The sequence below is a fragment of the Bos grunniens genome, chromosome 10 (genome assembly GCF_055505025.1).
Source record: "Bos grunniens cultivar Pamir isolate PY7600 chromosome 10, Bosgru_T2T1.0, whole genome shotgun sequence".
Classification (NCBI taxonomy): domain Eukaryota; kingdom Metazoa; phylum Chordata; class Mammalia; order Artiodactyla; family Bovidae; genus Bos; species Bos grunniens.
Genome location: NC_141174.1, coordinates 3376932 through 3393663, shown reverse-complemented (window position 1 = coordinate 3393663; position 16732 = coordinate 3376932). Strand labels below are relative to the sequence as shown.

The following is a 16732-nucleotide window of genomic DNA, read 5'->3' as shown; positions in this document are numbered from 1 at the left end:
AGCTACTTAGCACACACACATAAATGACATGTGCTATTTATCTTTCTCTGTCTGAGTTATTTCACTAAATATGACATTTTTTTCATAATAGTTCTCTGTCCTATAAAAACCGTCCATTTTGTACAGACCCTGGGAGCATGCCTCCAGATGCTAGATGAGATCTGCCCAATTCATAAATCATTGAGTAAAGCCAATTAGATCTTCAAATCTACTTAGTAGAATTTTTATAACACTATACACTCACTTATTAAAAGTAAAAAATTAGTTTTAAATGGGAGGGGAACCTGATATATACTATATTGTCATTTATGTAAAATGTGCAGGTGTAGGATTCCCAGGAGGCTCAGTGGTAAAGAACCCATCTGCCAATGCAGGAGACGTGAGAGACACGGGTTCAGTCCCTAGTCGGGAAGATCCCCCGGAGAAGGGCGTGGCAACCCACTCCAGCATTCTTGCCTGGAGCATCCCACAGACAGAGGAGCCCGGTGGGCTGCAAAGGACACGAGTGAAGCAACTGAGCACGCACGCAGGGTTTACCCAGTCCTGGCACAGGTTACGCAGAACGCACAGGTCTTGAGTATCCACGGAAAGCGGTCTGTGAGGACTGGCCCCCAAAGCGGTCGTTCTTGGAAGACAGGATTTCAGTTCCTTTCCTCTCTTGCCTGTTTTGTTGGACTGGTTTCCCCTGAGTTGGTTTCGGGAGTTGGGAGCTAGGACCTCAGAACCTCGGGCAAGTTATGTTCACCCCTCTCAGCCTAGATTTCCTCATCTGCAAACTGGAGGTGATAATTCCTCCCCCAACAGAGTTACTGTGAGGATGAAGTTAGATGATTGATGTAACCGGGTGCCCAGCACTGGAGCAAGGCTTAACAAAGAGCTGCCAACTGTGTGACTGTCATTTCACTGTCCCCCCAACACACACACACACGCACACACACATACCTCCTTTTTAAAATAAATGACAGTGACTCCTCACTGGCTACTGGATTTGGAATTTCATACACTTTAAAATTCCCAATGACTTGGCCACACTGACGCTCCAACCCCAGCTCACATGACTGGAAAAGCCTCCAGCCCTGGGCAGGACCCTCTAGGAGACATCCCCTCGTACACCTGAACCTCTGCTTTGCTCTCCCACAAAGGTGCCCCTCCTTCAGGGTCTAATCTGGGCCCCAATTCTTCCAGGAGGTTGTTTGTTCAGGTTCCGCCCCCATGGACGGCCTAGGCCCAGAACTTATACCTCTTCATCACATACAAGTCACGGGTCTTTGATCACACATCCGCTGCTGAAGATCCTTCCAGAGTCTCAGCGTGCACAGAACAAGGTGGACAATCCCTCCGCAGCTCTTCCCGAGTAGGCCCTGCCAACCTCTTTCAAGCCAGGGGAGAGGGTAGGAGGAGATTTCAAGCAGGTGAGCCGTGGTGGAGAAGGGACAGCTGGGGGCTTCCCAGGGAGGTGACAGAAACATGAGCTACTTCTAGAAAGGAAGAGAGACTCCACTCTCTGCCGAAAACTGTAATAACCCCACGTGGATACTGCCAGACACAATTAACATTGAGATGTGATTATATTCATCCTAAATAATGGCCATTAAGCTTTGTTAACGGAGAAGGCAGTGGCACCCCACTCCAGTACTCTTGCCTGGAAAATTCCATGGATGGAGGAGCCTGGTAGGCTGCAGTCCATGGGGTCACTAAGAGTCGGACACGACTGAGCGACTTCACTTTTCTTTTCTTCACTGAGCTTTTCACTTTCATGCATTGGAGAAGGAAATGGCAACCCACTCCAGTGTTCTTGCCTGGAGAATCCCAGGGACGGAGGAGCCTGGTGGGCTGCCGTCTATGGGGTCGCATAGCGTCGGACACGACTGAAGTGACTTAGCAGCAGCAAGCTTTGTTAAAACGAGCAGACAGTGGTTGCCACAAATTAGATGACAACTGAAAAAGTCAACCATTGTTAGTTACGTTTTGCCTTCATTGATCTGAGATATTTCCAACTCTTTAGACCAGGGATCAAACCCGTTTCCAGAAAAAGCCAGACAGTAAATATTTTAGGTTTTGCGGGCCACATGTGGTTTTCGCTGTGTAGTTTTCCTTTCTTTTTATAGCCCTTTAAATATGCAAAACCATTCTTAGCTCACAGTTGTTCATAAACAGACTACTGACTGCATTTGGCAAATTGTTCGATCCCTGGGTTGGGAAGATCCCCACTCCAGTATTCTGGCCTGGAGAATCCCATAGACTATTCCATGGGATCACAAAGAGTCGGACACGACTGAGTGACTTTCACTTCACACTTCACTAGACAATTGACAAAAGGAAAAAACCTCTTTTGTTCAAGTCTTTACTCTTTCCTGCCTCTAAGAACATGAAATATTACACTAGCCACTGTTTCTAACATAAACCTGGCAGCCCAGAACTTAAAATCCAGCTGCATGGAACGTGTCTTTGCCCGAGGTTTAAATCAGCCTGATCTACAAAGGTCACTTCTTCACTGGTGGCTCTGCAATCCTCTGCTTCAGATAGAAGACAGAGGGTGAGTTCTTTCTGCTGGTAAAATACCCATTTTCACTCTCCTGTGAGTGCCATCAGACCAACCACAGGCCTTCAGCTTTGTTTATCTCTTCATCATCGATTCGGCTCTGATGGGCCCACCTCAGGGACAGCTCTAGAGCCCAGTCACTTGAGTGGCCTCAGATCACAGCATCAATACCTAATATTTACAACTTCTATGAAGCAGTGAAAAGAGTTTGGGTTCAATCCATCCTCCCTGTGCTAAGGACAGCACACTGACATCCAAAGCAGACCCAGTGCCGCATATAGACAGATGTGCAGCAAAGACAAGCAGGGGTAATTATTGGCTTCATCAAAAAAAAATCCAACATAAGATTCCTTTTCAAGTTTCTTTTCTCTGAATTATGCAATTGATAAATATTTAATGTTTACATATGTAACCCTCAAGGAAAGAATCTATCACTTGAAAGGAAAGGAAATTAACACTGGTTGAGTGTCTGCATTGAGGCAGGTGCTCTAGAAGCGTTCCTCCCTTTAATCCCTTCCACAACCTGTGTGTTATTCTATTCTATTCTTTCTACACTTGTGAGCACGTCATATTACCTCTCTCTTTCAAGATACGGAAACAGGCTCAGGAATGTCAAGTACCCCGTCTGCGGTCACACAGCCAGGAAGAGGAGGGTTCAGAATTCAAGCCCAGACTGATCCAAAGCCCTGGGGTTTTGCCCTTTCTTCTGCATATGGTACCCTGAACACAGTCACACTCACCAACCCTGTCCTCACCTCCAGACACAGAGGAGGGAGAAGGCTTGTCACTGTCCAAGAATTTAGACAGAAGAGACCTCCCAAGTGGTCATTTCTTCTTTTTTGGCTACACTGCGTGGCTTGTGGGATCTTGGTTTACCGACCAAGGATAGAACCCACGACTCCCTTCGAGGAGTCCTAACCACTGGACCACCAAGGAAGGCCCAAGCAGTCATTTCTAACTAGACTGCTTCCTTGAACATGTCGATAGAGCATCAGACTTCACTGGACTGCTGCAGCGGATGACAGCTCCACGGCTCAGCACTAAAAATTTAAAGAATACATAAAAACTGGGAAAAGTGGATTTTAGAGCCTGAGGGAGGGAAGAGAGAAAAGAGAGGGAAAGCACTGGGGGAATAAAAAAGGAAAAGAGGAGAGCAAAACAGACAAGTGTCAGCTGAGCTCAGTTACTGCAATGCCCAAGACTTCTAACAAGCAGGTCCAGGCTTTCCTGGCAGCTCAGTGGTAGAGCATCCGCCTGGCAACACAGGAGACACGGTTCAATCCCTGATCTGAAAGAGCCCCACATGCCAGCAAGAAGCTAAGCCTGTGCGCCACAGATACTGAGCCACAGGCTGCGACTGCTGAAGCCCCATTCGCCAAGAGCTTCTGTGCAATAAGAGAAGCCACCGCGGTGAGAAGCCCACGAACCGTAACAGAGTAGCCCTTGCTCTGCTAGAGAAAGCCCTCGCGGCAACAAGGACCCGGCACAGCCAGAAACAGGCAAATAATTGTTTAAATAAAGCAGGTCCATCTGGTACCCAAGTTTAACTTGCTTCAGATCTCGGATGTAAATCCCTCTCTTGTGCCCCCAAGTCTTCAATAAAGTGGGCTCTACAAGCAGATGCTTTGGGGAAGTGAGTTTAAATATAAGGGCACAGGGGGCTGGAATATGATTTACAAGCAGAAACAAGCAGGAGAAAAGAAGGCCTCTCCCAAGTCACCAAGCTCTTGGTAAGACTAGAGGATCCCCCCAGCCCAGGAATGAGGTGTGATACTGTCTAGATCTTTTAGATCAGAAAGACTCCAGCAAACAACCAGGATTAAAAAGAATCCACAATCTGTAGGTTATATACCTACAGGGAAAACCAGTATAAATGGGCTGCTATCACTTGAATCAACGGCATCATTTTAAACTCCATATTACTGATTGAATTCATAATTCTAACTTTATTAAATTTCTAAAGTATTTTCTAATAATCTTAGTTGTTTGAACTCAAGTAAAGGCTATTAAAATGAAAAGCAGTTGCTTTTAAGTTTTTTTCCGTCTCCATGCAGGCTGCAAAAGCGAAGATAAGCCAGCTCATTAGAAATGGCCAAGCACGTTGCTAACAAAATGACGAAACTGAGCCACAGTCTGGCTTCAAAGACCAGTTATAGGTTTGAGGTTCAACTCCCATCAGCATCATCTAAAGCCACAATCTCAGGCTCAAGGAGCATCATGTGTTCACAAGTTCACCCACAACCAAGTTCAGAGAGGTCTTCTGAAAATCACAAGGAGATAATTATACTAGATGGGATGTGAGAGTTTCAAGAAAAGCATACTACAAATTAGAAGGCATCACTTTAAAATTTAATTCTACCCCTTTTTGAATTTCCTTTATAGCCTGTAAGTTAGAATTTCCAATACCCACCCAGCAAGGGATTCATAAATGAATGCTTCAGTCAATAGGAAATGAGTGAACAAACTATAGTAATAAATGTAGGCACATGGTATTCCCAGCAGTGCGAAGGGAAAGCAACTTATTTCTTTGTAATACAAACATAAGAGAGCAACCCAGCACCAAGAAATATAAGGATTGTTCTATGTTTAAAAAGCAGGTGAATGAAAGGTGATGACAGCGGTTAGTGTGCTGACATCAAAGAGGCCAAAACGGTGCAGCTGGTAAGGGATCCATCTGCCAATCCGGAGATGCAAGAGATGCGGGTTCAGTCCCTGGGTCGGGAAGATCCCCTGGAGTAGGAAGTGGCAACCCACTCCAGTGTTCTTGCCTGGAGAATCCCGTGGACAGAGGAGCCTGGTGGGCAACAGTCCATGGGGTCACAAAGAGTCAGACCCGACTGAATGTGAACACGTACGGATCTAAAATAATCTGTTTCTAACTTATTTACAAAACAGAAACATACTCACAGATTTGGGAATCAAACTTAAGGTTACCAAAGGGGAAACCTGGGGAGAGGTGATAAATTAGGAGCTTGGGATTAACATATACACACTACTGCATATATAAAATAATCAATAAGGACCTAGTGGACAGCACAGGATGCTACTCAATATTCTGTAATAACCTATATGGGGAAAGAATCTGAAAAAGAATGGAGATTCTTGATTCACAGCAAAGTGAATCAGATATATGTATAGCATTGCGTGCAGACATGAGCGCTCAGTCATGCCCAACTCATGACTTCCCTGGTGGGTCAGATGGTAAAGCGTCTGCCAACGGTGTGGGAGACCTGGGTTCAATCCCTGGGTCCGAAAGATCCTCTGGAGAAGGAAATGGCAACCACTCCAGTACTCTTGCCTGGAAAATCCCATGGACGGAGGAGTGTAGCAGGCTACGGTCCATGGGGTCTCAAAGAGTCAGACACGACTGAGCCACTTCACTTCACTTCAAGCCCAACAGTCTCCTTTGTCCATGGGATTTTTCAGGCAAGAATACTGGAGTGAGTTGCCTTTCCTTCTCCAGGGGATCTTCCCGACAGGGATCGAACCCACCTCTCCTGGATCTCCTGCATCAACAGGCAGATTCTTTACCACTGAGCTACCTGGAGAGTCCATACACACACACACTCTCACACACACACACACACACACCTCCATATCTCCATTCTTTTTCAGATTCTTTTCCCATAGAAGTTATTACAGAATATTCATATGTATAGTAGTGTATATATACACTACATAGTGTATATTACATAATAGTGTGTAATGTATTACACACATAATATAGTGTATTACACACATATATATAGTGTGTAACGGAGACGTTAGCTAATGCCATGGTCATCATTTTGCAATAAATTCGTGTATCAAATAAATACATGGTAAACCTTCAACTTCCACCCGGTTAAAATGTCAATTTAATCTCAGTGAAACTGGAAAACAAGTGACTAAAGGACTCTCCTCCTTTCCTGCCCTCTCCACCCCCAACCTCTCCTGCATCAGGACCCCCAGAAAGGGGGAACAGGGAGACTGCAGCCTCTCACAGACGAGGCAGGTCTGAGGCTGACGGGAAGGAAGGGGCGTGAGGAGCCCCGGAGGCGCGCCACCAGGCTCCCCGTGCCGGCGTCCCTCGGGGCAAGGCCGGGCTGCCTAAATCAGAGTTTCAGGCAGTTCGTGATACCATCTTGAGCTTTAGTGCTGCTCGGGGATGAACCACGGCCCTCGGGGGACCACTAACTGTCTGTGGCTTTTCTCCTGTGATCTGTGCACCCCGTGAGATCATCTGTTTCTCTGTTTCCTCACGCGGCACCGGGAGGAAGACAGACAGAGGTGGACCAGTCATCACTCGGCTTGTCTGAGACCGAGGAAGGCGGCCGACCGGAGGCATCCGCACCAACGCCAACGACCGCGGGGACGGTTTGATCTAGCGTCCGCACTCGCAGGGGCAGAGCGGCTCGGGTCGTGAGTCAGCCGGACTGCAGGACACGTGGTCTTCTTCCTGATGCTTACAGAGCGGGGGGAAAAGGGAAGGACCTCGTCCGAGGGCACAGGGTGGCTCCAGGCCTTCCGCGTTCTTCATGTCAGGAGGGCACAGTCAGCAGAGGGATTTAGGAAGGAGATGTTCAGCCAGGGGTCGAGGCAAGGTGGGGGGAAGGGGAAGTGGTTTCATAAATGTCCTCAGAGCAGGCGCGCTTTCAGCCATTAGAGGAGAGAAGGAAAGCCACAGGCCCTGGGAGACCGAGAAAGGCGGTGGGCACCCGCAGTCATCACAGCTGAGAAGTGCCCCTAATGACTCCAAGCCCCACAACAGGGTACAGGTCACCGCACATCTGCGGCGGAGGGGCCCCAGGTGAGAAAGGGAAGTATAAAATTAATCTGTTTGCCGCGGTGGCTTTTTATTTCTCCTGCTTCAGAAGCATTTCACATATCAATATTTCAGCAGCAGAAGTGAATGGAAAGGCTGCTTCACATCCCAGGGCAGAACCACACCATACACGTCCTTCAGACAACAGCGGGGAGCCACCTCCCAGCGAGGCGCCTCTTGATTCCAAGAAGTCCTCAGCGCAGAAAAAGAGTATCAGCACTTCATATATTCCTCTTGCCACGGGGAAGGTTTAAGGGGAAAGTGCACACTCCAGCCCGTGCAAGGTATTCGGCTTCCCCGAGCCTCGGTTTTCTGGTCTTTAAAATGAAGGAGGGGCTTCCCTGGTGGGCCAGTGGCTAGGACTCTGTGCTCCCAGTGCCGGGGGGCCTGGGTTCAATTCCTGGTCAGGGAGCTAGCCCACAACCAAGACTTTGCATGTTGCAACAAAAGAGCCCGCATGCTGTGACTAAGACCCAGCGCGGCCACATACATCTATTAAAGGTTTTTAAATAAAGGACCCTGCCTCCAGGGCTGCTGTCAGAACTCTTTGATGGATATATGACTTCAGACAGCCTGCCCTGTCATCCCGTACCCAATGATATTAATAATAACAGGAATCTAAGTACTTGCCAGTGCATAGATTAATTCAGTGAACCCTCATAGTGACTTGTAACATAGGCATCCCCCAGGGACACAAGAGACAGAGGAACGAGGACCTTGCCCATGATCACACATCTCCTGCCTGGCCAAGCCAGCAAGCGGATGCTCGGCCTTGGCACCCGGAGGATTATCACCCTAAATGCCAGGAAGGCAGCTTCCCTCCATCCTCTGTGGGCCTCTTTCTCCCTATCGCAGATCCTCTTAGCCCAGTTCCCTGCCTCTAGAGAGCAGGCTGCCCCCGCCCTCCAGGAGGAGACACCCCAAAGGTCTACAAGAGGTCATGGGAGAGGGAGACTGAGGGACACGGTCCCCACCTCCCACCCGGGCAGACGGCCAGTGCAGCAGACGGACCTGTGCTGGCCGAGCAGACCAGCCATCCTAATAGACTCACCGCCTCAGAGTCTCCCATCAACAAACCTTCCCCAAGACCTGCATGTGCTGCACGCTCCGTCACTCAGTCGTGTCCGACTCTGTGCAACCCCACGGACTGAAGCCCACCAGGTTCCTCTGTCCATGGGATTCTCCAGGCAAGAATGCTGGAGTGGGTAGCCATGCCTCCTCCTGGGGATCTTCCCACCAAGGAACCAGGCATAAAAAGGCAGCGCAAGCACCTTCAATGCCATGGGGGATACGAGGGTGCTGTTTACTTTCCTGCTGCCCTGAGTATCCAGCTGTGTGCAAATATTAGCCTTTCCTCAAGTCCCCAGGGGATCCAGGCAGCAGGCTCTCATCAGAGCTTTACTTACAGCCTGGTGATAAATGTACAGAGAGGGCTACCTGCAGACTGGACAGCAGGAGCAGAGAATCTGTTTGAAGAGCAAGAGAGAGAGACCCAACGTGAGCTGAACAGCCCATCCAGAGCTACTGTCTGAGCACGCGAGCTTTCCTCGCTACCAGTACTGGTCATTTCTCTGGGGGGGAAGTTCTGTAACTCGGTTCCTTAGCACCTGGGAATATATTAATGACTCACCTAGTCAAACAGTCATGTGGGACCAAGATACATTGGGAGGAGCCCTTCTACCTTTCAAATTGTGCCTTACCACACAGAATTAGTTTTCTCTCTCTGACTACATGCAAGGATGAAATAAGAGAAATCTGAAAGCATCCAGTACTCTAAGGAGGCAGAGATACATGTGTCTGCTCTGAAAAGATCAATACACTTTCAGACGAACTAACTGTCATTCTTTCATCTCAGTTTGGACTCAGACTCTCCAGACTGAGAAACAAATTTGCCAAGTGATGTTGAAAAATCACTCTGGTCCTAAGGAGAATGTCTGAAGCATGCCCCACTCTCTCTGCATTTGAGATTATTCCTATCAAAGATGAGTCTACCCAATTTCTGGGGAAAAATATATATATATTTTTTTCCACTGGGCTAAAAAAGCAGCTCCCGGAATTCTGATTCAATGCTGTGTGAGCAAAATCCAAGAGGATTACTCCTTCCATCCCCACTGCACTGGAGAGAGCTTGAGATTTAACAGATGATTAATCACGTCACGAAAAAGGGATGTTTCTGCTATCTTGCACTCATTGTAGCTTTGTGAATGAATGTAGCGCTTCCTGCCATGTCAATGAACAAGGATGTCACAGTCATCCTCGATTCCAGCCCTCCACAGGTGACTTTCTGAATCCAGGGAGAACCATGGTTGCTATCAGGTAGCCATCGAGCTGCCACAAGCTGCCACCACTCCCTAAGATGAGTAAGGAACTAAAGATGTGAACAATCAGATCCCAGGATGCTGGCCCCAGAGAGCTGAGATGCACATGAAAGGAATGATTTCAGGACCCCCAGACTCTTGTATCTTCCTATACATAGAAAATCGCTAAATTCCTCAACTTGAGATATCTTGTTTTTGTTCAGTCACTCAGTCATGCCCAACTCTTTGTGACCCTGTGGACTGCAGCACACCAGGCCTCCCTGTCCATCACCAACTCCCAGAGTTTACTCAAACTCAAGTCCATTGAGTCCGTGATGCCATCCAACCATCTCATCCTCTGTCGTCCCCTTCTCCTCCCGCCTTCAATCTCGCCCAGCATCAGTCTTTCCCAGTGAATCAGCTCTTCACATCAGGTGGCCAAAGTATTGGAGCTTTAGCATCAAACCTTCCAATGAACATTCAGGGTTCATTTTCTTTAGGATGGACTGGTTGGATCTCCTTAAAGTCCAAGGGACTCTCAAGAGTCTTCTCCAACACCACAGTTCAAAAGCATCAATTCTTCAGTGCTCAGTCTTCTCTGTGAGATACCTGGTTTTCCTAAATTAGCAATAATCTTTCAGTGTTCAGACTACCTGCCCTTTGCTGCAAACTTCTATGTAACCTGACTCCTCTCCCACCTCTTTGGAACAGTTCTCTCGGAGTTACTTGAGACGCCGTCTCCTGGGCTTGAAGTCCTTAAAATTCCCACCAAATAAAACATAACTCTCAACTTCCAGGCTGTGACTACTTTTTAAGTTGACAGTTTTCTGCCTGGACTCTTCCTTACTCTTGAGTGCTCCATATTAATCCCCAATTAATATTTCATTTCCTGTGCCCCTTAGAAAATGAATCAGCGCTTACTGGCACCTGTCTCGGATGAGTGGCTTGATGTGTGAGCAGACCGGGAACAGAAACAGCCCCAGAGCCTCTGAAGAAAGCTCAAGAACGTTCATGAAAACATTCATAGGAGCCAGGATCTACAATATGCGTCCTTAGCTTATTCAACCCGAACAAAAACCCTGTAATAACAAATCCTATTATCATTCCCATTGTTTATAAGTAAAGCAATGGAAATAAAGAAACATGCCCACTTTGTAGTAGTTAGCAGGCAACAGAGCTGGGCCTGGTTGCAAGTCCGCCTTTGACTCTGGCCTTCTCCTGTCTCCCACAGACAACTCTCTGCCCACCTCGCAAAGCTCTTTGCTAAAGCTTATCTGAGACATCACCTTCTTTCACCTGAAAAAGGGCAGCATGGAGACGTACAGAGAATTTGTACCTATGATCCTCCTTTTTCACAAGACAAAAGGCTAAACCCTGCCTTCCTCAGTAAGGCTAGAGCTCATCAACCAGCTTTGCATCTCTTCTGCTCATTTCTACCAAGAAGGGAGGGAAAAGGCATGTTCTCCTTGAAGATGGATAAGCAACCCTCAACTTCAGACTTAAATGATACATTGTGTACTGTGGTTCTTAAATAGAATCTGTTGACTCAGCCCAACATCCTTATGTGTAAATGCAAGGCCGTGCCCCTTGAGAGCATGACCAACAGATAATCATTCCTTTCCGTGGTCTTCTCACAGGAGAATGAGGTCCTTCTGGGGCTTCCGCAGGCTGAGTTGGAGACTCCTGCTCTGTGAATAGGGGCCTGAGCACTTCCTTACCTTCCAGCACCAATTACACTGGACTCTTAACGACCGGCCTCAAGCCACCGCAGTTTCCCCAACAGGGGCAGACCATCCTGGTGAAGAGGCAGGGGGTTTGGAGTCAGACTGCCTGTGTCCAGAGCCCAGTTCTACCTGCCTCTTAAGCTTGGGCAAATTATCTAACTTGTCTGCTCCTCAGTTGCTTAGCCCTACCTCAAACGATGACTGTAAAGACTAAATGACAAGAAAACTTTAGAGCAGTATGTGGCCACAGTGATACCGTATAAGCGAGCTAGTGAGACAATGAAGTCTGGGCTAGAAGCTTCTGAAGGACAGGGAGCAGGCATCTTGCATCATCTTTATTTTATTTTTCTAATCGTCAGAGTCTAACACAGGACCTACAAATTCATGTCCTCTGAGTCAGTGATGCCATCTAACCATGTGATCCTCTGACACCCTCTCCTCCTGCCTTCAGTCTTTCCCAGCATCAGGGTCTTTTCCAATGAGTCAGCTCTTCGCATCAGGTGGCCAAAGTATTGGAGTTTCAGCTTCAGCATCAGTCCTTCCAGTGAATATTCAGAACTGATCTCCTTTAGGATGGACTGCTTGGATCTCCTTGCAGTCCAAGGGACTCTCAAGAGTCTTCTCCAACACCACAGTTCAAAAGCATCAATTCTTCAGCGCTCATTGTCCTTAGGGTCCAACTCTCACATCCATTTCACACACTACTGGGAAAACCATAGCTGTGACTGTATGGATCTTTGCTGCAAAGATCTATGCCAGCAAAGTAATGTCTCTGCTTTCTAATATGTTATCTAGGTTTGTCAGAGCTTCCAAGAAGCAAGTGTCTTTGAACGTCATGGCTGCAGTCACTGCCTAAAGTGATTCTGGAGCCCCAGAAAATAAAACCTGTCCCTGCCTCTGCTTTTCCCCTGTCTATCTGCCATGAAGTGATGGGACTGGAGGCCATGATTTTGGTTTTTTGAATGTTGAGTTTTAAGCCAGCCTTTCCACCCTCCTCTTTCTCCCTCATCAGGAAGCTCTTTCGTTCCTCCTCGCTTTCTGCCGTTAGAGCGGAGTCACTGTGTGTATCACTTACACACTTACACTTACACACTTACACTTATGGTGATGCATACAGCGCATCACTTATGCACCACTTCTCTGTATAGCTGAGGTTGTTGATATTTCTCCCGGCAATCTTGATTCCAGCTCATGGTTCATCCAGCCCAGCATTTCGCATGATGTACTCTGCATAGAAGTTAAACAAGCAGGGTGACAATATACAGTCTTGTCGTGCTCCTTTCCCAAATTTGAACCTGTCAGTCATTCTGTGTAAGGTTCTAACCATTCCTCTTGACCTGCATACAGGTTTCTCGGGAGATGAGTAAAGTGGTCTGGTATTCCCATCTCTTTCAGAATTTCCCACAGTTTGTTCTGATGCACACAGTCAAAGGCTTTAGCCTAGTCAGTGAAGCAGAAGTAGATGTTGAGTGTGAAGTCAGGTGGGCCTTAGGAAGCATCACTACAAACAAAGCTAGTAGAGGTGATGGAATTCCAGCTGAGCTCTTTCAAATCCTAAAAGATGATGTGGTTAAAGTGCCACACTCAATATGCCAGCATATTTGGAAAACTCATCAGTGACCACAGGACCAGAAAAGGTCAGTTTTCATTCCAATCCCAAAGAAGAACAATGCCAAAAAATGTTCAAACTACCGTACAATTGCACTTATTTCACATGCTAGCAAAGTAATGCTCAAAATCCTTCAAGCCAAGCTTCAGCTGTACGTGAACCAAGAACTTCCAGATGTACAAGCTAGGTTTAGAAAAGGCAGAGGAACTTAAGTATATGCCACTAAAATTGTTTTAAATTACAAATTTTTTAATCTTGTTAAGTGAGATTTTTGCTTCACTTTAAACAAGGAACAAACACATGCACATCTGTAGATAAATGTGGATACTACAGCAATCATTTCTGGGTTTTGTTTTATTTTTATGAGAGTGTTTTTAGAACACTGACTTCACATTTGCAAATTCCTAGCGTCATGCCAATTGCCATTAGCTCTTTAATTTCTGGCTTAAAAGCTTTAGGTCTTCTTCACTAAACCGTGACGGAACCAACAACCCCAGGGATATAAACAATAATAGTAATAAAGTGGGAGCCTGCAGAGACAGGCCGGAGGCTGCAGGCCCTTCTTCCACACGGTGAACAATCTTCCGCACGGCCGCCTGGCTGGAGAAGGGGCAGTGCCTTCTGACTTCAGGGCAATGGCCGAGAGTGGCTTCAGCTCACCCGAGCTGCATCTTTGGGCACAAAGAACCGATCCTGCACTCACCAGAGGTCACCTGCTGCCTTGCCTGTGGTCCAGACTTCCTGCACAAAAGGCTGCTTGGGTAATGACCCGGAGGGGTGGGATGGTGTGGGAAGGAGGCTCAACAGGGAGGAGATGCACGGATGCACACAGCTGATTCACGCTGCTGGACAGCAGAAATGAACACAACACCGTAAAGTAATTACCCTCCAATTAAAAAAAAAAAAATGGCCACTTGGAAGAAGGGAGGGCCCAGGTCACAGAAGGAAAAGGCTGATCCTGCTGTGAACTCGGCTCACAGCAAGGATTTCCACAGGCTGCTGAGTGCCTGTCTTAGGAGTCATTCTTTCTCTAAAATCGTCATGTTCCTAAGTATGTAAAACTCTGGGGCTTTCAACACCAAAGAGTCTGCTCATGCATAAAGAACACAGACATGTACTCTGGACGACCTGACCGGAAGGAAAGGTCTCCGAGCACACAGAAAGAAATTGGTTTTCCAATTCACTTCTGGGAAGGTCCTAAACGAAGGGCTCTTGGTCTCCAAAACAGATACATAAGCACCACTCATTCAACTGCGAGCATCTGCCACGGACCAGCCACTGTGCCAGGCATAAGGGATATATTGATAAAAGACATAGCCCCAGCCTCAAAAAGCTCACAAACCTGGAAAAGAGACTGGTGGGAAAATGATGAAGAGCCAATAGAGTCTATAAGTGTTGGTCACTCAGTTGTGTCCGACTCTTCATGATCCCAGGGACTCTAGCCTGCCAGGCTCTTCTGTCCGTGGGATTCTCCAGGCAAGGATACTGAAGTGGGTAGCCAGCCCCTTCTGCAGGATTTCTTCCTGACTCAGGGATTGAACCCAGGTCTCCTGCACTGCAGACAGATTCTTTACTGTCCGAGCCACCAGGGAAGACCCATAGTCTAGCACAGAGGCGAATGTGAGTATCTGATGCTTCCAGGCCAAGCAGGGGACTACCACCATGGACAGGGGCTGGGGGTTCGTGAAGGGTTCTTCCTGGACCTAAGTTTTGTCACCTCTGAGGATACAACAGTTCAGAAATCCAGAGCAGAACACTTAGCAAAGTGCCATAGGTGGCACTCCGTAAATGTTTAGCTGAGGAATGGATGACTGGATGACTAAAATCCAGCTCATTACTATGGCCGCTACGCTCCAGTTTTATGTGAGGGGCCAAAATGGCAGTGGGCTGATTGATTGGGTCGTGTCACCTGCTGCCTGAAACAGTCAGGGCTCTCACAATGAAATCCAACATCAGGCCCTGGTAGGGTTTCGCCGCTACCTGTCTCCAATGTCTGTCTCCCGTTGCCAACAGAACTCTGGCCACAATACTCCCCTCCTCCCGAGTTCCCAGACATCCTGGCCTCCTTCCACCACGGGGCCCAACCTTCAGCTCCCGCTTCCCGTCTGCTGAGTCAGTTCTGCTCACATGCCTCCCAGCTCCAGCTACTTTGCTTTTGCAGCCTACATCTGGTTTTTGTTGCTGTTGTTCAGTCACTCCATCCTGTCTGACTCTTTGCAACCTGATGGACTGCAGCACACCAGGCTTCCCGGTCCTCCACCGTCTCTTGGAGTTTGCTCAAACTCTTGTCCATTGAGTCGGTGATGCCATCCAGCCATCTCATCCTCTCTCGTCCCCCTTCTCCTCCTGCCTTCAATCTTTCCCAGCATCAGGGTCTTTTCCAATGAGTCGGATCTTCACATCAGGTGGACAAAGTATTGGAGTTTCAGCTTCAGCATCAGTCTTTCCAGTGAATATTCAGAGTCGATTTCTATCTGTCTTTATTTATACGTATCTATGTGACGATTGGCATAAGGTTGGCCTCTCCCATTACCAATCAGCAGGTTGACCATGTAATTTATCTTTGAAACAGAGAAACTTTTGAAAGGAAAAGGGGTGCTATTCACAATTATTCCAGGGCTACAAAAGCTGAGATGTTTGACCATCCTAGTTATAAGCTCCAAGACGTTGGGGATCATGTCTGCCTTTTATTCACTATCATGTCCCCAGTACTTAGCATCGAGTCTGGCATACAGCAAGCAATCAAAAGATTTGTTGAATTAATGAATGAATGAGTGAGTGAGTGATTTGGGGCAGAAGAGAATGATAAATGTCACAGCCTTGGGGAGTGTTCATGGGTCATGCAGATTAACCAACAGCTCCTGCTTGTGGGGAGAAAGTTTGACAGCTCAAGATCTCTGGCCTTTTGTCTGCAGAATAGTAGCTTCGGTCACCATGACAACGTCAAAGGTCCATGACCAGGACCACAGCATCCTGCCCAGTCTCTCCTGCAGCTGCTCACACCACAGATTAACTCCTCCTCGACTAGAGAAATGAGTCTCTAGACCAGAGCCCACAACCCAGCCCCTGGCCCTGGCACAGATGCTCTCTGTATGTTGGGAGGGAGCTCTGGGTCGGAAGGCAAGCCCTGACTCTCAGGAAGGAGCTCTCCGATCCTGTGGTTTAAGTGGGTTTTCCTTTAGTCAGGAGGAATTTCTCCTGATACAATTACACATTCTTCAACACCATTGTGTCAAGTCAAGGATAGAGCATGGGCTCACCTATGGGGACCTTATCTTTGACAAAGGAGGCAAGAATATACAGTGGAGAAAAGAGAGCCTCTCCAATCAGTGGTGCTGGGAAAACTAGACAGCTACATGTACTAGAATGAAATTAGAACCCTTCCTAACACCATACACAAAAAGGAACTCAAAATGTATTAAAGACCTAAATGTAAGAGCAGAAACTATAACACTCTTAGAGGAAAACACAGGCAGCTCACTCTTTGACATAAATTGCAGCTAGATTTTCTCTGGTCCACCTCCTAGATTAATGGAAATAAAAACAAAAATATACAAATGGGACCTAATAAAACTTAAAAGTTTTCAAACACCAAAGGAAGCCATAAAAAAGATAAAAAGACAACCCCTAGAACGGGAGAAAATAATTGCAAATGAAGCGACTGACAAAGGGTTAATCTATACAATATATAAGCAGCTCCCATAGTTCAATATCAGAAAAACAAACAACCCAGTCAAAAAATGGGCACTTCTTCAA

At 47.2% G+C, this 16732-nt stretch overlaps 1 protein-coding gene across 1 annotated transcript in view; it reads right to left on the bottom strand.

The window, feature by feature from the left end:
* KCNK10 (potassium two pore domain channel subfamily K member 10) overlaps positions 1–16732 on the bottom strand; it is an 87834-nt gene that overhangs the window by 57999 nt on the left and 13103 nt on the right. The gene's annotated exons all lie outside the window — the stretch shown is intronic.